This window comes from Caloenas nicobarica, chromosome 4 (assembly GCF_036013445.1).
Source record: "Caloenas nicobarica isolate bCalNic1 chromosome 4, bCalNic1.hap1, whole genome shotgun sequence".
NCBI classification, from domain to species: Eukaryota; Metazoa; Chordata; class Aves; order Columbiformes; family Columbidae; genus Caloenas; species Caloenas nicobarica.
Window position 1 is genome coordinate 18914945 of NC_088248.1, and position 24695 is coordinate 18939639.

The window sequence follows — 24695 nt, forward strand, 5'->3', positions numbered from 1 at the left end:
CTCTCAAGACTTCACTGTATTTTCTGTGAGTAGGTTTGTAAAGTCATTCTACGAAATATAGGCAGGCACAATAACAATACTGTTATTTCACAAAGCAAAGAAACTGAAACACATTCCCCTTCCCCACTGAGCTCCCTGATTAAATTCCCTAACCACTGGGCAATGATACACAGTCACAGTCCTTCTTGCCCTCTCTTTCTGATCACATGTTTTCCTGAGGGTGATCAAAGACTAACTATAGATTATTCTTTCCTGAAGTTATGGAACAACCTTGGGAGGAAGAAACTGAATTCATGCCCTGACCTCCTAGGTAAATACTCTAAAAAAACTACCTACTGCATAATGAGAGAGAAGCTTGGCAGACAGATTTTAGAAGAACTTAAATCTTTCTTAGACCTAAAAAAAAGAAAAAAGGCATTAAAAAGCTACTTATTTTCATGATCTTAAAAGCTAAACAGAATTTAAGGCATATATATGCTCAGAAATTTCTACATCCATAGTGGTCTATCTTCTACCTGCAGCTGCATTTTGAACCACAGCACCTATTGAGTGATTCTTTTCCTTGCACAAATTTCATGCTATTCTGGATTCCATTATGAGGAGACAAACTTTCCCCACATCCATTCACAGTTGCAGGGTGAAAGAAATTTAGATTTCCCTAGAGGGATTATGTGGGTTATACTTATACTGCCTGTCACAGTATCTAAACCAGAATTTCTGTGCCCATAATGACTTGTAAGTTGTATGTGGCAAGTAAACCTGAGTTTGCAGAGCTTCACTTTGTTGCAGTATCTTGCACACACCTGCCAAGTCACCAAAGGCACTGATTTCAAGCCATGAAGAGTATAATATTACCCTTGGGTTATAACAATGGGAATCACTTGTGACATAAAGAGTAGCTAAGCTGAATAAGGACTCAAGATCTAGAAATATACATAAATGCACTTAACATTTATAAGTGTGCATCTGGAATTGGAGACGGGTCTAAGTACTAAACTTGAGAGTTATAAAGGTGACCACTTATATGCTTAAAATGGAGTGTATGCTACAGCTATCTGTAGAAGTCAGAGCTCAATATGACTTTACAAAATTAATCTAATTTTTCTTAATTTCAATTATTTTAGTCTAAGCAGTTGTTTATTTTCAAAGATACTCCAAAACTTCTCATCATATATATTGAAAATAGGATCAAGATGAAAAGAAAAAACTTATTGTTGTTTGCACAAAAATGATATTGTATCCTCTTTCAACTTCTTCAGCACACTACCAAATAATATTCTCAGAGCTCTGCTAACATCCAAAGATGCTGCTGCAGAAAGACATTAAAGTACTATTTAGATGGAAGTTGTTAAATAAAAGCAGTCTTGCCTGGATTCTGTTACGCTTAAAAGACAGGAGAAAAAAAAAAAAAAATCAATGTTGCCGAAAGGGAAAAGATCAATATGGGGAGAAAGTACATTTTTAAGGCATTACAAATCTGAAAAGTAAAAACAGAAGTTTAAGAAACTCTGGACAATTACGTGGCTACATCCTTTTAAATCAAAGTTCATGGCATTTACAGACTGTTACACATAAGATAATACCTAGCATCTGAATGCTTAGCATTGCCGTTTTCTGATAATGCACCTCTAAATGCCTAGACCTTAAACAGAGCTTTGTAATCATCAGCCATGATTTATGGAAGCAGTAATTCCCCTTCTCTCTATATTTCATGCCATTAAAAAGAAAGATTGGTCTGTCAATTGAAATTCTTTTTCTTTAGGTAGAGTAAAAAGAACAATAAAAACTATAGGTGACCCACATATCAGCAAAGTTATTTTCTGCAGATTAGAACTACATTGATACTGAACAAAAGCCTAGGCCTTCTTGAACGTTATTCACAGCTCTTTCTCGTATTTTTTCTGTGCAGGCTTCCAAAAGGTACATGGAGGTACTGGAGAGCTGGGAGGAAGAAAGTATACTGAAGCTCTAGGAAGGCAGGCAGTTTTATGAAAAAAAAAAATTCAGTTTTCGGCTGTGAGCACAGGTGCAGGCACGTCACAAGAAGAGCCAGAGACCACAAACGCATTTGCAAAGAGCAAGTTTTATTTTAGTTACCTCTCTACCGGGGGATCTCCAAACTAGCACCTAAGCTCCCATGCAGAGGTGACACAAGCGGGGACGCAGACACTGGTAAGTTCAGCCCTGCTGGAAGATCACTGTGCCTGCTGAGCTCGCCTGTATTTTAAGGCTTCAAGCAGGTGCAGCTTCTCACTCTTTCTCACAACAAAGCAGGAATCTCAGACATAGTGATGAGGTGTCCTAGAGTTTCTCACAGGCCTATGTTATCTAACACAGAGGTTCTACTCGTCACGCATACAAGGTCAGTAAAACAATTAGTGTTATGTATGTGCTTTTTCTACAGACAGCTGCAAGTCACTTGAGCGTATTTACATTTAACAAACCTCCTCACCATTCTTCCGCTATATTCCCATACAGTGGCATACAGCCCTAGCTTCTGTTATTTGAGTGTGTCATATCTTAGTATGGATGCAGACCCCAAGTAAAACAGAATTATTGGAGTCCAGAAGTAGACTTTTTTCTTTTCAAAAAGAGACACAAACCACAACTTCAGGATCTTCTTTCAAGTCTATTTTGGTTGAATACACATATATTTTTGATTTCTTCTTAGTAAGTGTAGCCACAGCTCAAAGCATTGCAAAGCTTAGCCAAGCTTCAGAGAAAACAGATGTGGTAATACTTACAGCAGAAACTCATTCCCTGGTTCCCAAACATCAGACAGACCTTGTCCATCCAGCTCTGTAAACATGTGAAAATATCATTCTACAGTCACTAAGACGTAGGTTGCCTCTGAAGTTAACACACCACACTAACACCCCATCGCTCTCTTCAGCCAAGTTCTTTGCCACTTGGCTTCGGACAAAAATGTCACATTCAAGCTTTGTTTATCCTCCCCATCTCACATGTAAATCAGGAGCTGATTTTTATTGCTGATGTGTGTAGCAGTTATAAGCGTGCTCTGTTTCCTTCACCTCTCCCACAGGCACAGTCAGCTGCTCCACAGCACAAAAGAGGAGCAAATAGTCTTCCAGCACTCGGAGAAACATCCCAGTAACACCAGTAAAATCTGTTTTGCAGGGCTGAGAGTATACTCTGGCAGCTTAACCTGGCAGTGAGCTAAGTGATAGAGTGAATGTAGGATGAGCATATCAGTCCAGAACCATTTTGGTGTGTATATGTAGATACAACTGGCACTCACAGGCATATATCACGTACCAGGAAAAGGCTGAGTTAGAAGGGATAAGAGCACATCATGTTTCTGTGTGTGGAGAGAGTCATTTTACACCTCTTTACATCTGCCACATCTCTCTGCTACAAGGCTATTTTCCTTGGATCTCATTTGGAAATTATGCCAATTTACTGACCAATTTCTATCATTATATACTGGCTTTTGAGGATTGTCACTCTTAAGCATTGGCCTCTGACTTCATATCAGCAAATTATAGCTATAATTCTCACTCAGACAGCTTGGTTATCCAAGTGAATATTAGGTCAGTGAGGCAGGTGTTTCTATGGTGCTGTTAACCTTCATCATTAATTTTTCATTTATTTTGTAGCCTTTGTCAATCCTATGCCCTTATTCCTATTTATCTCAGTCATAAAGGAGAAACATTTAACAACTGCCAACTAATTTCCAAATCAGAGCAAGGTTCTTGCTAAGCCACATTGTAGATTTGTGAATGGAAGTAGGGGTAACATTTTAGCAGCTGCAGATGTTAGCATCACACCTACAGAGTCTGTTACAAGAAAGCCAAAATCATCCATATGTTCTTATATTGCTGTGTCTGTGAAATCATTCAAATGTTGCAGTAGATTTCGATTCAAAACTTCCCAATATAAAAGGAGGAAAGAAAAAATGCAGTCTGTTTGGACTGTTTTGAGAGGCTGTTTTTATTAGGTTGGTTGTTTTTGACAGAAACAGAAAGCTGTCACTTGAGCAATATGGAACTGATATTACAACCATCATGGAGAGACTGAATAGAAATGTATAGCTGACCGAATGACAGTGCAGATTCTTGAAGTTCCTCATTAGCCACAGTCTGAAGGAGCACTTAATTCTTCCTTCTTAATTACTTAATCTGTATCACCCAGAGCACCTTCTACACAGAAATCTAATTCTGGGAAATAGTTTACATGAATGTCTTTTGACTGTGCTCTATAACCCATAGAGAGTGGTGACCTAATTACAGTAGGGTAAGCCACATTTCCTGAAACCTTCCAGCAAAGTCCTATGTGAGCATTACCCGCTTGGAAACACCTGCTGAAGAGTTCATATACCGTGAATTACCAGACAGACAGGTACATCACTTGGTTAAATGGTAGAGTTCTGCATTCACGGTCACTTACATCTGATGGCAACATTAGGATTATCACCAGAAGCTAAACAGAGAACTTCTGCCAGGTAACACTTAAGCAGCTTTGCAGAACCATTAAAAACCTAAGGTAGTACTTTGGAGCACGTAAGAGAGGGTTGTTTTTTCTTTTAAAGGTTTTTAAATTGTGTTACTGTGGTTTCATACATCATTTAATGACTTTTAAAAGAGTAATACAAGTCTCAGCCCTCCAGCCACACAACCCCACCACTTTTTTTTTTTTCAGTAGTTGGTGGAAAGCATCCTAAAAACCTTTTAAATCATGCAGTTAAAAATATAAAAACATTATTTCAAAGCCTAATGATCAAGTCTCCTTAGCCTTCATTCATTCACCTATCCATTACACAACCCACCTTCCTTTGGAGTCTAGCCTTAGCTACCACAAAAGTAGAAAACAAAAAGGGGACAAACTTGGCTCGACTTTGAGAAATCTCAGAGTAAGCAAACAAACCAGTTCTCAAAGATTTCCTTGCACAAACTCTCCATCAAGAAATCCATTCTTTGCCTTTCTTATTGTAGTTTTCCAGCCCTGTACACTCATTCCCTGTTGCATTCATTCTACCATCACCTGCCACGCAAAAGGAACATTATACTGCGCACCACCTGCAATCAGAGGGCAGTTTTTGGCATACGGTCATCTAGCTTTTTGTGGGTCACCAGTAAATTTGCGGTACCAGGACTTGACAACTACAGGGTGCAAAGACCTGACAGAAGCAAAGTTTTTGTCTATCTCCTTCTGTAAGGAAACTTACTCATCTCAATACCGATTTAAGAGGCAGCAGTACCTAACTCCTAAATACCACAGGGTTTCCCATTTGACAAGAGCCAGCTTCTCTTCTCCCTCTCATGGTCTGAGGACTTTGCCTCTGTAAGAGCCAGCCTCTTCTTGGTCTTGGATGCTGCTGATCTCAGAGCTATAACATCAGTCCTCCTTCCTCTCAGTTCAGTTACTACGTACCAGGAAAAACAGAGCCAGCAGGCGTTAGCTGATAATGAAGGACATCTTATAGGGATGGAGAAAACCCACAATAAAATCCATCTAAAATGAGTGTTCTAGATGGGTGGTTAGTATTTCTGCAGCAAATACCCCAGACATTTCTGAGATGAACAACTGCTTGCTTCAGTTAAAAGTGCAGATGCCACTTTCTGACACATTAACAAATCTGATGTAGGGTAAGAACAAGAAAGACATAACAAATATACAGACTGGAAAGGGCTTAAAAAAAACCCCCACAGAAATGAAAACAAGTCTGTCAGCTTTCTGTATGTAACTATATATGGACTCTCTTCACATTCATTTTACAGCTAACGCCCTTTACATTCAGTAAGAAGAGTCCCTTTACTAAGCATAACATAGTAAAATTCTGAACGTCTGTTCTGAGACACTGGTACCTGTATAATTCCCTGTGACTCTTGCACTAGTGCACCATAACTCAAGAATATGGACAAAGTTTTATTTGTTAATTTTAGCCAAACTCAGCTATTCCAAAACAAAGAACTAGGTGCTCAACTAAAAAGCCATCGGAATGTCATCATCTGTAAATTTGTGAGAACTACCATTCACTTAAGCTAGGGGAAGGCAAGATAGATGAGAATCAAAGTAGCGTTTTTAAGAGAATTCATTTTAAATGTTTCTACTGAAGAACATCATAAATATTTTATTGGAAGAACAGATAGAAATTTCAATTGTCCCTTGAAGAGCTATTGTGCCAAATTTGGAGATTAAATTCAACCATTAAAGTATCAAATGGAGGGATTTTAGTCCTGCTTTTATTGGAAATCAAAATGCAATTTTGAACTGTGGAGCCCCTACTGATGCTTCTATAATAGAAGCATTTTGGAGCTGGACTCAAATGGTTTATTCCACCCATCAATCTGACATCGAAAAGAAGAGATTTAGTCTTAGAATAAAACAGTATTTTTTCCAGAAAAAAAAAAAAAAAGAAATCATTATTGGGAAGATTCAGTTTTATTAAAGATATGGAAGAGGGCAGCTGTTGTCTTTGATTATATTTACAAAGTATGAATCAGTTTTAACATAAAAAAATAGAAAAGCGGAACAAATTAATGCTCACCATGTGGGGACATATGCAGATGATAAAGATCATCACAGCTCCTCATTTCAATTATAATTTCAGCATGTTGCTGCTACAGATGTCTGCCAGGCTTAAGGAAACAACTTCAGACTATCATTAAAAACTTTATTTAGGAAGGAAGAAAAAAAATTTGAGATGGAAATAAGAGGTTTTGTACACAAATAAATTGAAAGAGAAACCAAGTATTCCATATTTGAATTCAGAATATTTACTAAACGACACTTTCTTCTAACAGTGAAATTCTCATGTAGTTAAATTTTGAATATGTGCAACAGAAGGAAACATTTTTGTTCCTAGTGTGGCAAACAGTTATGGCAGTTCCTAGGTCACAGTACCCAAACAGAGCATCCCAAAGCAACTGAGACTGCATGTAGTAGTCAAGTGCCCACTTTTGCATGTGCAGACACGAGAACATTAAACTGGTTTAAGGTTTAATTTATCTATGAATTAGTATATTGATCCATCAGGTTGCAAACTGATTAGCAAGAAACATCAGTTTCTAGTCCTGTCAGTCCATGAGAAGAAACAATGGAATGGAAAGAGAATCTAGAAGGGAAAGACTGCCTTTTGGGAATATGCCTGAATAACTATTTCGCCTTGTAGCAAACTGTAGAGTAATACCATATATACATATAAACACACATACATGTAGCACGTGTTTCCACCGTACATGTGATGCTTTCATTTGCCTCATATGTAACTACTGCTACACTTATACAGTCCTAAAATTATATTTGGCCCTTTGAAGGCAACTGCAAGGCTGACGTGGCCCCCAGTGAAAATGAGTTTGACACCCCTGCCTTATATAATCTGTTAACACTAAATATGAGATTAAGACTGAAGTACTGTAATTACACTCAGGATGACTTTTACAGTGTTGGAATTACAATAGATATCCTACAGATAATTAATGCTTTATGTCTGTTTTATTATTACTGACCAAATAATTTTTAAAAAAACATATCTGGCAATATCAGTACTTTGCTTACTCTCTCTGGTCTCCAACTCAATCCAAACAAGCCAGGTTCAAGCAAAAGTAATTAGCTATTTCCTTCCCCTGCCTCAAACTGCCATATCCTAAATGGTTTGTCTGTTGCCAGTGTTTATAAACAGCTAATAATAACTTTTGCAAACAGCTAATAACAACTTTTGCTTATTATTATCATTTGACAGAAAATCACAAGATATATACTGAAAAAACCCCCAATTATTAGGACTGGTGACTGCAGAAAGGTCACCAGTGGCCTTCACCAAAGGTGAATTCACAGCCAACAGAGCCACCACGTGAGAAGGCAAGGGAAGAAAAAAAATCCACCTGTAGTTTTCTGCTTTGGTGAAAATTAAAGATTAAGATACTCTTTGTTGAAAGAATGGATCTGAAAACTATGTAGCTGAATAATCTTTGCTCTGTTGGCAAGCATCTATCAGAATGTCCTGGGGATGCAACAGCAGAATGGAGAAGGGAAAGAGTGAGATGTCAGATGCAAACCTTCCCTCAGATTGTCCCAAATGAGTATGCCAGTAATTCACCCAGTAATTCAGATATGCATTTTGTATTTGAATGAATGTATACTCTAATACACTCGCCTCTCCTCCTTTGGATGACTAAGTCAAACCCCATGTTGTTAGATGGAAGTTACCTCCTCTCCATTGTGCGTTGTCTTCTACACACCCTCAGTATTTTTTCTTCCTCTGCCCAATGTATTGTTATAAGCATACAGCCAACCTCTTCTCTCTCCTTAGCCTTCTGTGTCACCTTATACTGCTCTGTAGAAGACTTCTTTCTTTCTCAAGCCCCAGGTCACAGCAGTAGCATGTAACTACGCAACACAGACCCAGATGCACTATAACACATTCACTCAGGTTAAATCTATCAGCCAGTCCTTTGTCTCCCTCCCAGGTCGTGATAGGTATGCTCAGAAATCCTGCCAAACACAGTGCACAGAGGGGTTCCCCAAGTCTGGGTTATTTTGGATCAATTTATTATCCTTGTCAGACCCTAAAATTCATCATCCCTGGTCCTGCAGGCTTCTCTGGGGAGCGTGACTGGCGGCTGTCATTCCAGGAGCAGCAATTTCCTCCTTCCCCTCCACATGGATTTATACTGGCACTTAGGTGTAAGAAGCTCTACATGGTGGAGAGTGTAACCTGATCATTTCAGATGAAGACTTCATTTTATCAATGACTTCTGTTTCAATCTACCAAGGTGTCATTTTTACACACAGTTTCTGCACAAGATATATCAATATTTCAAGTTTAGATTTCTTCTGCAGTTCCTTTCTTGGGGAAAACTTGAAATGATAAAGCTGCTCATACCAATATTGTATTAAGATTACGCATACATAACTTAATTGTTTCTAAGACAGTTAATTTATCTTTGCTGCTGCATAGGTTAATTAAGGAGAAACAGTCTCATAACAAAAAAACTTTATCATAAATTTTTATCAAAGCAGAGTCTGTACGGCTTTCATTTGTGGTTAAAATCAGACTAATTAACAATAACAATACTCCATGATAGCTCATTAACTAGAAGCTAATGTGAGCTCAGTGCCACCATTAGGTGCCACAGGCCAACTAAGGTAATATTCACGTGAAAAATCATGAACATCAAGGGATGTAGCTCAAGTACTGTTGATGGCAAGAACCAAGCTTGGAGCATCTGGTTGTGTGTCACTACTCTGTAGCAGGAAGATTTGTCAAACATTGTTGGATATGAAGTTGTTCATAGGCCAATTAAACCAGAGCCCTCAGGGAAAAATGTGAGACAGCTATAAAAAAAAAAAATATATATACACACACTTTTTTTTTTGGTGGTGTACTCGTTGTGAAAAGAACTATGACATAGCACTGTATGTGGACAGAACATTTATACCAGCATCACAAAATCGTAGGAAAAGCAATTATAAGGTTTAGAAAATAGGAGGAGGGTCAAACCACATTGACTTTCTGCTCTTCCTGGTCAGTAGAATATCTAAGAAAATCTTTAATTTAAATATTTGAATAGTCTTTAATTCAAGAGGGCTATAAAATCACATTTAATCAGATTTTACACTTAAATGTCTTGTAAAAGTAAGGTATTTTTTACCCTATGTTGATAGATGGTTTAAAAATTATTTAGGTATATGGTTCAAAGCACTTAAATTATTCTATCAGTAATCAAAATATATCCATTTGTATTTGATCATTTCTACTCTCATTCTTCTACATTCTATATTACTGTATTCACTATTGATAACTCTAATTTGTCTCCTGATACAACCAAGCCATTGGGAAATATATCTATAGATTCATCCATTAAATAAAGTTGAGACATTACTCTTGTTTGTTTAAGCTAATCAAAAAGATGATTTTAGCTTCTCTGTTTAATGAAGAAAAGTATATTGCAGAAACATAACCATTGGTGCAAAGCCAGGGAAAACACAGACAAATGACATTAGCTTTTAGACACATTACACACATTTCATTCCAGCAACACCACAGCCTATGAATATAGGAAGAAATATCCATTGAATCCAGAATATTTTTTTAATTTAAGACTCCGTATTCAAAACAATTGCCAAAATGGAACGGACTTAAAAGTGGAGCTCCCATGTAAAGTAGAAGATTCTCATTGACTCTAACATTTACTCGGGTAATATTTATAATCAAGATTTCAAATGTTCTAATTTAAATGACTACTGACATATTACATATAATAATTCATGCATAGAAACAACAAGCAAAACAACACAGCATAGCAAACAACATGTTTTCAGATAGTTTTGTTGCAATAAAATCATACATTGGCTATATGTTTGAATTATCCTCTCCTAAATATGTTCTGAATCTACCTCACACAATTCAGCATGGCTGAGCTGGCCAAAGCAATTTCATGGGACATACTTTGTATGTTTGCTAGGTGTAGGGATTTAAGACACACAGGAAAAAAAAAAATATATAAAAACACAACACCTTTTTATTTGATGATATTCCCTAGAAAGTCATGGCAAAAGAGTTCCAGTTCTTCTAATAAATGTCCAATAAATTCCATGGAAAGTAGGACAGACGCAGAAGAATGAGAAATAAACCCATTTCAGAACATTCCGCAGTGGTTAAACTAATCTCTCCTGGGTCTTAAGAAATCTATTCCTTTTCTTTAAGCTGGGAAAAAGACATGAATGTTTTGTTGCCAGCATAAAATGACAGTACAAAGTAGAGTAATTTTTCTTAGGAATGGAATGAAAATCTCCTTATTAATCTCAGATTTTGGTTTTGTGTGTTGATTTCTGTTTGGTTTGGGGTTTTTTTGTTTTGTTGGGGTTTTGTTTGGTTGGTTTTTGTCTGGCTTTGTAAGTTTTCTTTAATTTAAGTAAGTATGTAGGGCTTTGATATAAAAATCTCTCTCCTACTCAAGATTATTCTCTAGTCTTTCCTCAGATTTGAAACTGATATCTCCTTGGCCAAAACAGTATGCTTCATCAAGAACCACACACTTTCATCATCGAGAAAAAAACAGCTGTTTCACTAACTTGAAAGAGATTAAGCACTACAACAGTTAGATCCCTGGGACACCTAGTGAACACTAAGAAGATTAATTGGGGCAGGGAGGGAGGAAGTGAAATAGTTCAAGAATCTAAGCTTGAAATATAACAACTTATAAGATCCAAAGGAAAATGAAATGCATCCTAGACTTCGTACCTAGGCACATCATCTTCTCTCAAAATCCTGAAGTTCATGGACATGGCTGTTCTTCACACTACCTGAAATTAAAGTTACTCTCACAGATTGTCATCTGTAATGCTCTCAGAGCACCACAAAATTTCTAACATTATTTTCCATGTTCTCTGGTATGGAACTATCTAGAAAAGTTTGTGATTTTGAATGCCTTAGTAAGTATGGTTACCTCCCTGTGCAAGCGTTTTATGTTTAACATCACTGCACTGTCCTTGGTTTTCACTCTAGATATATTCCTCAGCACTGATTTTTATCCTAACTGAGCAGTCTAAGAAGTAAGGTACTCCCAAGCCTGTGACAAAGGGTATCTAAATGTGACTCTGCATTCTCCTGTGTTAGTTCTGATTTGAAATGGCATTTCCTGTTTGTTTGGTCATAGCAAACCCTTTCGTCTTGCAGTAGTCATAGCTTGGCCCACCTGCAATGCATAAATACAGCAACTTTGCCACTTACTCCAACCCATTTAAACTGAAGATAATCAGTACTTTAAGTAATATCTACTTAAACAGAAACAAAACAACCCCCCCGCCACACACACACACAAACAAACCAACCCCAAACACGACAAACCACCAGCAACAATACATTTAACAGCAAAACTTACAAAGCTTTTAGGGGGTTTCCTCAGCTTTCTTCTGTATTCTTTGTCATATTATCCACTGTTCTGTTCTTCATTTTACTAGTAATTGTCACATAGAATTACAACAGTTTAAACCTGAGAGAGGTTGATTTTCACATAATTCTGGAAAATATTTAATAATATAAGATGTTTTTGTGCTATTTGATTGGGAAAGTAAGGGAAAACTTCAAAGAGCTCAAACTCTCTAGGGTTTATATACTTTAAAATGACAGTATCTCTGTTTTGCCAAGAGGGGGTGGGAAAAACAACAGACCTTCAAATTAATATTACATTGGCAGCAGGTTTTTACAGACTACTTTCAGGGCTGTGTGCTGACTCCCTAGCTTAATGAACAGTTTGATTTAAAGCTTAAAATTATTAAGTGTTCTACCAGAGTCATAAATAATGCAGTTTATAATATTCCTATTGAGCATATAAAACTACATTTGTCTTCCATTAACAACACACTTTTTAAGTAGCCTGACCTCTTCAGATATATAAGAACATGCAATTAGTGCAATTTGTCACAGGTCCTTTACATTTTAATAAGATGTAATTAATTGTCTGTTTAGTCTAATTAACTTTGAAACCCTGACAGTTCTTGCTCTCTGGTATAAAGCACAGCTCCCTATTTGAATTGCTAATATTGGACAGAGTGCCTCCATGCAACAGTATATTTAAATCTGTGTACCTTTGCAGACTAAGAGACACTGGGCTAACCTACCAATATTTGCATTGACTTTTCCATAGCCATTTTTATCAGTCTGTGCCAATTTATGGGAGTCAATAACATATGGGAGCCGATGTGGTTATGAAACAGCTGAAGTTACCATGTAGTACTATTAGAATTCTGTTAATGAACCCACAAGTGAATAATTCAGACCATTTCACTCAAATTACTCAAGTATGTAACATATAAGATTTAACTAATTAATTACAGATTCAGGCCAGATACGTAAACCCTTTACATTGTTGGAAGTTAACCTGCAGCTCATGAAGAACACAGTGAGGTACTAAACAGGTGACTCTGAAAACATGAAATTTTACTGATCAGAGAAAGGTACCAGCTGCATGGAAGTAACATTGAACAGAGTTAACTGTTAAAAGCTCTGGAAAACAGATTTGGGATTTTTTTCAGCTGTAACAGGTTACAACAATATATATATCTTGATTTTTATGTAAGTTATTACTTTATAATACAACACACATTAATATTGTCTCCATGACGATTTTAAGTACTTAGAGGATTGAATTTGCAGATGATAAATGCCACTTAATTCAACTGAATAGCAAATAAAGGGCAGATTCTGACATCTTGTCCTCTCCTGAATAAAATAATTCTCTGTAAAAAATACTGCAAAAGTTAATGATCTTCAGAACTGTAGAAACAGGAAATATGAGAATCTGTAAGGAAAAGAGCATTTGGAGAACAGAAACCATTCAATGAAGTGTTGATTTATGTTCAAAAAGAGCGTATATAATACATCCCATGGAAGATCTCACAAGCTAAAATTTATATATATATATATATATATATATATATATATATAATCCTGAAAACAGGAATAATTTCACAGCCTGGGGTTCTGTGCATGGTCCCCACAGAATGCCAAGTAAGGGAACATATAAATCTTGCCTGCTATAACATATAGACACTGACAGGGACAGAATGAGCACCAAAGCAAATATGAGGTAGAAATGATTTTTTATTACTTTAGGTATTTCTAGATGTCAGATAAAAATAAAAGCATTGCTAAAAATTTTACAGAATGACAGCTGTACCTTATGGATAACATTCTGGGGTTTGATGTATGAGGCAGAAAATGTGAAAAATATTGTGAAGTACCACCTTGACATGATGATGGAATACCACAGCAAGCATGCTAACTCTGAAGGAATGTAATAGACCACTGTTAAATAAAAGGAGGTAGCTTTAGGTCCAGCCAAAAAAAAAAAAAAAGGAAACATCAAGCACTGCCTTTAGAAGAATGAAAGTTGCAAAACTTTGTTTCTTTTTTACATAGCTGTCCAAGTTCTGATGCTTTGTTTGAACAGGATTACCCTCAGAGTTTCAATAGGTACAGAGGATTTTGAAAACATTCCTACTATGCCTTTTACAAAACACCAGAGGGTGCAGCCCCTACAGCATTACAGAATTTATAGTACAGGCTATTGCAGTGGACTACACATTTTTAAAAGCACTCAAATATAGTACTTGAAGGCTCAATAGGTAGTACTTACATGGCTAAAGCAATTTAAAATAACTGTTATAGTTTCATTTATCAAAGTCTGCTTCAAGTCTGACTATAAACAGTGGAGAGTTGAAATTAATAAATACCAAACGCACTTAAGAGCCAGTTAAATGTCCACTTAACATCACAGACACATACCATAAAACAGATGTATCTGTACATTTCCTAGGTTAATATAAAGTGTTATCATGTGCCCTCCCCTTAAAACAAGGGCCACGTGTCAAACCCCAGTTTGCGCATCACCGAGGCAAGAATGGCTGGATCTGCCCTGCAAGAGGAGGCCACGTGAACACCCCATTCCCACCTTAACACCAGGCTTGGGATCAGCCTGCATGAGCAGTGTTCTCCCACATACCTGGCTGACTTCAGGAGGTGGCCATGCCCGTGAGCAGAAAGGGCTGATGCATGGTATGACAGTTCCACCAACCCAGGCTCCAGGTCTGACCAGGCCTGCAGTCCCCACCCCACTCCTGCTCTGCCCTCACCCAAACTGCCTCAGATAGAGATAGGAAGTAAATAATGATGCAAGTGATGATGATGAGGGTGGTGAAACACTGGAACAGGTTGCTTAGAGAGGTGGTAGATGCCTCATCCCTGGAAACATTCAAGGCCAGGCTGGATGGGGCTCTGAGCATCCTGATCTAGTTGAAGATGTCACTGCTCATTGCAGAAAGGTTGGACTGGATGACCTGTGAAGGTCCTTTCCAACCCAAACCACCCTATGATTCCATTATTAATAATAGTATTAGCAGGCATTGTACACAGGACTGCAGCTACTCAACAATCTTAGACCAAATAAACCTGAGCCAAAATATTCTATCTGGCATTGGGCACCCCAATTTAATGAACAAGGACTAATTATAAGAAACCTAGAGAATACCAATAGGAATTAATACCACAAAACCTGACCCAAGCAGGAAGGCTGAAGGAATCAGTTTACTAAATTCAGGAAAAAAAAAGAAAAAAAGAGTCAGGCCAAATCACCGGGGAAGAAAGTAATTAATCATCACATATTTGAGAGGTAGGAAGAAATCCTTGGTTCTGACACTAGGAAAACTGCTTTTTAACCGTAGCATTGCAAATACATCTGTTAAGGATGCTTGCAGTATATTTATTTCAGAGCACATAATCAGATATGTTCATCTTTTGAAGCCCCTTCTAGCTCAACCTTTCAAAGAGTTGTAATAGTATGAAGAAAAAGTTGTTCCTAATATGCAGCAACATTTGAATAGGAGTGAACTTGTATCAGTAGTGACATACATATGTTATGAAACTAAAGAATATCTATTTCAGGTGAAATCATTTTTGTCTACTTATAAAAACAATCACAGTAAGTGTTCTTACATCAATATATTCTAAATTAATGTGTGCCAGAGAAGAAAATCCACTGAAGAAGTTTAGCATTTTTGACAGTAGTTGACATGCAGGTATGACTGATGTCTGCTTTCCCTCCAAGGATGAATGGAAAACTGGCAAATGCCACATATACATAATGCATTGAATTTTAAGCCAAATTGGTTTCCAGACATCATACTTGACATTTCCCCCTCATACTTCAAATTACTCCTTGGTACAAATTGCATGTTTATATAAAGTGTTCTGCTGTACAGTCTGGTTTGATCACATCTCCTTTAGGCTTTCTTGAGGCAGCTGCAGTTATAAATAGGCCAAAAGCATTGCTTGTAGTAGAGATGAAATAGAGATTACCTCTGTCAAAAAAGAAAAGCCGAGGAAAAGCTGAGGCCTTTGTATTGCGGCATTAGCAGTACACTGAATTTTTATTCCACTTACTCTAAACTGCCACCCAGGCTACTTCTGCTTGCTTCTATTAAGAGATGGCAAAATAAAAAAGGAGAACTTTGGCCTTTCTGATACCTGTTATTAAGTAAAATAACAAAAAATGCAGGGAGGCATTTCAAGGGCTCGTTGGCATATGCATGGTTCTGCTGAAGTGGTCTAATAAGGTTCAGGGAAGATACAGCCTGTGCGATCTCAGGAACACAGATCAAATCTCTGAACATGAGAGATGCCAGTGGAGGTTTTATCTAGTGCTTTCTGTGCTGCTGACTCTGGTTTGTCATGCTCTGTGCCTGTTACTGAGTAAGGTAACCTGATCTGTGCTTGAGGGCTTCCTTCTATTCCTGTTTCTGTTTCATGAAAACAGGAGAGAGAAAAAAGAAAAAAAAAAAAGCAGAGTTTATAAGCTTACAGGTTATATATTTATTCCCGGGAGACATACACGAAACTTAAGGCAACAAATGTGCAAGTGATATTTACTATTACAGTTGAAGCCGACAACTGCAAATCCTAAGTGCTTGTGTTGCAAGAACTTGGTGAGCTAAGGTCTAGCTATGGAGTGGAAAAAGTAGAAACTGGGGTAGTACCTAGTGACAGCAAACAGACAGGTGTTTGCTTAAACACTTTAAAGCATAGCACAGTGATCTGCACTCTGCCATATTCATGCATAAGTAAAATAGGTAAAATTCTGAACGAAGTAGGTAGAACTACAGATATTGATCCTCAGACTTTTATTGACAAGTACAAGATAAAATGTAAATATAAACAGTCTAAGCTTCACCTCAAGTTAAACCTCCAGGCATGCTGAGAAAATTTGAACTGTGAAGATTTGCCTACAGGCAAAACAGTTTGCTGAAACTGTATCACTGCAGTTAAAGAGATAAAGATGTACCAATAGCTGTAAACCACTCAGTTTAACAGGCCTTGGCCCCGTCTTTCCCTTTTCCACAAAAACACAGAGAGCTATCTGGCTCTGTTAGGTTCACATTTGCATGTCCTGCAGCCCTGAAGAGTGAAACAAAAACACCCTTGAAATGGATACAGCTTCCTCTTTTAAAACTTGAGAACAGAAGAGCATCAGTGCTTCACAAATTCTCCATTTAAAGATGAAGCTAGCTTGCATCAACTTGTTTTATGGTAGTCAAGTTTAATATTATAAATGAATGTTTCATATAAAGTTCTGACCCTCGATCTACTCTGAAGTATGTTCGTTGAATTAAATGCCACTTTTCTCCTTCAGCATTTTTTAAAATTATATTCACAGCATTGATCGTAATGTAAACTGTCTGTTTACGTCCTAGAGTAATGCCTTTGATGTACATACGACAGCTCTGTGTTAAGACTACCAAAGGGGATAGAATGAATGAACTCGCTCATTCCCAACTCTACCAACTGTGGAATCACCGAAAGTTGATTGATGCTTTGAACCCCCCATGCATTTTAGCTGGTGTGGTTGGGTTTGGTTTGGTTTTTTTTTTGTGACGTGCTGATAGGATTGCTCTCTATCCTAGTTTTGCATGCTGACTAAATGAAGGAGAAAAATATGCCAAGGAGCACTTGGAGATTGAAGCTGTATCACAACAGATGGTGTGATACAATCCTCCTCAAAACACATTGAAACAAAACTGCCCTATAAGCTGTAGTACCCAATCATTAAAACTAAATCCAAGTCAACATTGAGTGCTATTAATTTTCATATCTGTGTTAGCAAAGAAACACCCTGGTAGGAAGCTGACACAGTTTTAGCTATTACTACCATCCTATTTCTCAAAACTGGATGAAAGCTTTAAAGTTTGAAACTCTCCATTGTATACTTCCCCATGTTTTGTTACCATACTTATCTTTCTAAAGATACAGCAACAGACCCTTGCTTAACACGTGAACTTGATGAATAATTAACACATACCAGCAATCATTTAATAACTTGCATTTAGATTATATAATAAATGCAACAAATATGTACATTCATATCAGTTGTGCAGTAATGCATCTCCTTCATTGCCACTGATTTGCCTGCATTGCACAGAACCTCTAAAACTTCGGTAGCATTTTTTTATGTTGGCACTCAACCACTCTAGAGTAACTGCGTCCTGAGACCAGGTCAGGAGTCAATCTCTCCCTCTGAGCAGGCACATCCACTGAGTGTAACCACAGACTTATGTTGGAGCAAAAGTATCTACACAAGTGCAGGAAGGCCTGTGTAACCCTCTGTTCGTCACATGTTTACAATGAATGTCATTTTAATCTAGGACTCTCGCTGTCACAAGAATCAGTTAACCAAAAGTACTAATCTGTCCAGCTATCACAGGTCCTAAGGAAGCAGACAAAAGCACTATATTCAGGAAGCTCTTTAACACCTTGCTTTCTTTGCCACCAGAGTCCTAGTACAGTCACTTTTGGACCTTGAAAAAACGAAAGAAAATACACAACCTTACTTCCAAAATGTTCAAATTCAACCCATCAAAAACAAGAGAAGTGGCAAGAAGAGGATAACTACTGCTAACTGGTAACATAGGTTTTAAAGAAATAATTCCTGTGTTAAAAAATTAAACCGGGTCAAACCTGCATTGTCCTGAATTAGTTTAATAACCAAGTTCAAAACTACTTCTCAACATTGACTCATATCTCAGTGTCTAAGGCCTATACTAGGCACACTTCACTTGATATCTACCAATACACAGTAACAATTGAGACAACAGGTTCTCATGTAAGACTTTTTCAATTCTACCTCATCTAAAAATAAGCAAAACAGATTTTTTTTTTATAGGAGCTATAGGTCGATTATAGGAAAACTTATTTGTTCATCTATGTATGAAATGTACGATCATCTTTTCCCTCCAAAAAACCCAAAAACATAGCCATTAAAAGAAATAAGTACTATTAAACACATTTACCTGTTTTTCTCATGGGAGTTAGAATGGATCAGAGATGCATGGGTTTGGACTTATTTTTAATTACACATGTTGGATTTTTAATATATGGAAATCTGAATATTTGTTCTCTGTGGAAAAAAATTGGCTGATCAGCAATCCAATAGTAATTTCCTTGCCCTGGAACAAAACCTAAGGCATTTACTTAGTGTTTATTTGTTCTTTATTTAGGCAGACTTGCTGACTTCAGTGGGAGTTTAGCAGAGCAAGAACTGGAAATAAAAATTGAATGAAGACATTAACATCTGTTCACCTGGAAAGACTATCTGGATTTTTCTTGGCTTACTTTAGATACCCGCTGCTGAATAAAACAGGCAGTAGCATAGTTATTCACAGAGTGCTGTAAAATGGATAGTTTTAAAAAAATTCTCTAGAGAGTTTAAAGATGGGGGAGATATCTGATATTTTTTCTGAGCTATACGTTGAAATTCCAACTTCAAATAGCAGCAGTCTAGCATAGCTTCAGCTGTGTCGAAGGGGACTATGCAAATGCTTCTGGCACACATAAAAACCTCTTTGTTATACTGCAGAGACAAACTTAGGTAAATAGAAACTATAAAATGAACCTCATTATACAGTGGTGAGTTTCCTACTAAAACCATGTCATGACAGTAACTTATAAGCCCCCCCCTGTTTTGTGTGGATTGAGTGCACCACTTATGCCCTCATTCCTCCCACCTTCCTGTAACGCTGAAAATTATAGGTATTGGCTCTTCATCTCTCATACCACAGGTTTCACGGTTTGTTTGGGTTCTCAGGAGAACACTTTGAACTTGCATTTTGCAGAGACATACGGTACAGATGTTCTGTTGATCCTTCTAGACTAAATGCCTGTTTACATCAGTTGCCTGTTATGCTAAATGAGTAGAGTAGATGACTCGTCCTTATTAATATGTGTTCTTCAGGAAAAAACCTTGAGCTTTAAATGCTCCATCCTGCTGGTTTCTACTCTGCACATTCCAATCTCTGCACATTCTCACTGGAACAGGTTGTTTCAGGATAACAGCAATAAAAGCAAAGCATAAAATGTAACATGTAAGTCCTTTACAATGCACTCCTCCAAAACCAACTGAAACAATACTTCCTGAATTCAAACCTTTTTCCTCCCGTTCACTCTATACCAGAAGATGTCACAGTGTTGACTCACTGAGATCTCTCAGTGATATGTTCTACTCTTGGCTGACAGAAGCACCCACTCTGCCCATGCAAAAAGAATACACACAGCAAGCAGGCAGGTTTCCAAATTTAAGTGAGCTAACTGCTGGATTTTTATTTCAGCACAAACCAGGGATATCATACCTTGAACTATCCTAGGTAGCAAAAGATTGATTTCTCCATAGGCAAGTCTGAGGTATTTCTCTGATTTTGTTTCTTTAATTAACCAGTTGTTTCTGTTATACTAAAAGCATCAGGCACATATGCAGCTGGGCAATGGATTTATTTGCAACAGAGAAATGCTATTTCTTTCTCCCCACTCCCATTTTGCTTTCTTGTGCACAAATGTATGTTATGCCATCTGAGAAAACACCGTAATTGGAAGCCTACTGGCTAATTTCAGTCAGCTTCTTTGTAAAGTATTTATATTTTTTATCATGTTCCTTCCCCTGATTCTGTCCAGCAAGCCGCAGATGACCAATTACTCATTTTCTCAACCATTAATTCTAGATCGGGCTTTAAATCTCTTTGAGAAATCACTAAGCCCTTGAAATTTCAAAGTTTGACAGCTTGAGCTTCCCATGTCAAATGATTATGAGCACGCTTCTGTGTCTCCACAGATTTTATAGCACTACTGCTCTGCATTCTTGATCTGAAATTACTTTCTGCCTGAGGCTGGAATGCAAACCTATCTTCCAAATAGATGCAGAACCTAGTGATCATCTAACTTACATTAAATGCCGTCTAAGTTATGTTACATTTGTATGTCTCTGGACATTAACTGATAGCTAAGAAAAAAGTATTACGCTTGGTCTATTTGCTTTTACCAGAAAATTGGCCAATAAACAGGGATAAAACCCAGCAGAATATCCCAGCTGCTAATTGCTTCAACTGCCAACAGACTCCAGTCTTGTACGATAATAATCACCCAGTACACTCCTAGGACTATGAATTGTCCAAACAAAAAAGGTAATCTGTCATGGATCAGGAGAATATTTTATTTCAGATCTGTAAGAAAGGAATATTATTGAAGTATGACTCTAATGAATTTGAATTAAACTAAATGGGAGGGCATTTGTGGATGTAGGGAGAGAAGGATAGCACAACTGTGAAAGTGTTGATGTGCTGAAGTTCCTGCAAATCTGCCTAGCTATGTCTTCAAACTCCACATTAATTATTTCCCAGTGTGAACAAACACTTTTCCTGGGAGATTCAAGATTGAGCCAAAAGGTACAGCAGTGGCTGGAATAGACAACATTGTGGCTGTTACTTATCGTTATTCTTTACTCCACACATTTGAGGATCGGTGTGTTTGCTATGGCTCATGATCTTTCTTTTACCAGTAGCAAGAAACATTTTTAAAAGACATCATAAATTGCATTTCCATTACCCACTTCTATAGGCAGACTTGAGCTCCTCCAGACTGAATATAGTCACTCCAGACTGTATATAGTCACTCCGCAGCAGTAAGCAGTATCTGCTATGTACAGTTGGAGAAAAATAAGTCTGAAAGGAAACTCAGAGGCCCTGTGACCAATCTCTATATGTCTCTTAGCAGATTGAATTAATCTTGATAAAATTTCTCACTCATTTGTTAAGCCTGTCTGAAAAGGAAGTGGGGGGTTTAAGTTGTTGGTTGGTGGTGGTTGTTTAATCAGCTCCTTTCAGATAACCAAATCCCTGCCTGATACTCAGGACTGGCAGAGGTTTCAGTGACTTGCCTGAAGACAGCTGATATTATCTCCCTTCTCTCCAGTCCAAGTGAAGCCATACCACTTAACACAACAACAGGGTATTCACGCTCCCCTTCTCCAAAATTTAAGAATATGATCTAGCCCAGATGGACAACCTATCATTCCATACTCAAAGTAGACACCTCTGTTCAGGTACTGAAGAGATCTGAGATTACTCCACAAGTGGCAAAGTTCTGTCCACAAAGACAGGTGGGCTGATTGTCTTTGCACAGCAACATTGTATCGCTTATTCTGCCTCTAACCTATTACAAACCTGACTTAGGGGAAAAACAAACAAACAAAACACCAAGAAACTCCACAACAACAACACCGTCACCACAACTAAACACAAAAACACAGCCATCGCCTGTTTGAAGTTCATGCATTTTCTTGCTTCTGCCTAGATCTAGAAAAATGCTTTGTTGAACTGAATCACTTATTTATCCCTTCTTTAATTTGTCAGGTTCAACCTAATTACTTGCTTGATACTGTGTGCAGCCTTCCCCATCACCTGTCACCAAGTAAGGAAAGCAGTACTTTCCAACAAATGCCAAAATACCTATTTCAGCTTATTGTGGACTGTTTGTTACAACTAGTGCCTTTATCTAGATAGTTAGAGGTTTCATAGACACTGCAGTATAGCCAAGATTTCAATCTTGATATAAAACTGTCACTGAGATGTCAATGGTTGCCTCTGTGACACCGAAGAGGAGAACAACTTGTGTATCACACTAGATTAGTGAAGTACTAGAGCACAGTCAGGTTATCAGTCAGGTAACCACTTCTCAGTTCCTTGGACTGTTTTATGAAATTACCAAAGAGGAAGCTAGTACTATCTACCAGTACTATCTACCTCTTCCATCACTTGCCTTGTTTTCTTCAGGAAGGGAGGGGAGAACAGGGAGTAGTTTCCACTTGATCCATTTCTTCTGTTTCCATTTCTTTCATTTGTTTCTCAGAGGAGCTGACTTGAAATTTGAAGTTGCAGAGTGAATTCAAGCTCTCCTCTCTTCAACACTCATTGCCTTTAAACAAACCTCAACCTCATGAGCACTCCCTGTGACACTCTGGCCACATGATCAAATAACGCTGTATTATGTACTTGCAGGGGACCATGAAGCAGGGATACGAAGCTGCTACTTAGAGCACTTGCACAGGTATGATGCCCTCACTTTAAAATTAGTACTTGCTATGGGAAGCCTTCGAAAGCCGCTTTCTCATACTCATGACCACAACAGTCCATCACACTCTTGGGCCTAGTTTTTCATGCTCTAGCCACAGCCCAATACTACTAGTCCTTTTTAGCTTTCTCCATCTCTTTTATTTTGAAGTTATAAAATCCAATTGCAACAAACCATTGAGTCACCTGTGTACTAGGAGGCCAAATCCTTCATTTTTCTTGTGATCTCTTCTTCCACTTCTCTGCAACCTTGCTGAAGTCTGAAAGTGAGAATCCATGTGATGACTGGACTGTAAGGGTATATCAGCACTCCCTTCCTACAAATTGCTGCCCTCTTAGCAGTATATGTAAAAATATTTAAAGTACAAAGCCAAAATGGAATATAGAACTTAGCTCAGAGTATAGGAGGACAGTAACTGGTATTTTACCCTCTATGGGCTCCCTAGCCTTTCACTCACATGGAGTATACTCTGGGATTCAGGCGTATGAAAGGGAATTTACTATTTATCTTAATGACCCCAGGAAATCTCAACTTCCCAGGCACCTCATCAAGGCGCTGCTCAGAGAGCTGCTTAGATTTCAAGAATATTCTAACAAGTAGTCACATATTTATGCAGTCTTTTATTTCAAGTTTCCAAACTGTTTAGCAAAATATACCATAAGGATTTAAAAGTATCATTATTATTAAAAATAGAATGTATTTTATGGGTTAGATTTTTGCCAGAAAAGCAATTGTGGTACATTACCTTTCCTGGCACTATTACAGGAATTGCAAATGGAAAATATGCCATACAGACTTATTTGCTTTCTGCATTAGGCAGAGACACATTTTCAGTGCCAAATGACTTTTGACATTTAATTTGAAATCCAAGATACCTTGAAGTTAACTATCCAGGAGTAATAATGATAGAGCACCAGAGCACTCAGTTTCTATGAATGGATTCTTCTAGGTTGAAGTAAATGAAAATACATATTATGGTCAATACCTCATACTTAGCAACTGTCTTTTCGTCAGCGTACTATTCAGTCTGTTCAAGGATTGAGTTCAGGTTGAATCCTCTGTGCATTCTGGTTTGGATTTGAGTTTTGTTTACTGGAGAGCTAGCTAAAATATTAAGAGATTTAGTTATGTGTTCCAGTTACCTTAGTGTATTTTTAGCAGTGGACAAAGTATTCAAAATAAAACTTTTCATGAAGTATGTTTCAAGTTAAAACAATTTGTGAACTTGTGCAGAATGTGACTTAATTCAAGGAAAACTCTAATTAAAAAAAGTCATGTCCAATTTGAAAGTTATTTAATATCGAATAGCTGAAGTTATTTAATTCCTTTTAATTGAGATATCACATATACATTTACACTTTATCCTGGCCTGAACCCCCCCATAATATTTGTAGTACCTTAAATAAATGATTGGCAAAGAATCAACAAGAGCTGAAGCAGGACCACAGGCTAATTCAGACAGGATTGGCCAGTCAAGATTGTAAGAGCCTTAATGATGTGGTGAAACATTTGAGAGCTACTTTCAAAGCAAGGTGCTGCTTGAAATATTAAGAGCAGCAGAAAACAGCACCATTTATTTGAAGGAAGTGGTAATATGTGCACAGAGATACAACATTATGTATGCACACCACTGTAGTAGCTCTTAAAGAATTAATTTTACATAAGTGTTGAATCTTTCTTAGTGACACATTAAGCAAATTAGCATCTCACAAGAAAAACATGTCATCATTTGAGCTACATTAGTACTGAGATCAGTTGTGTACACAAGAGAAAGTTCCTTTGTCTA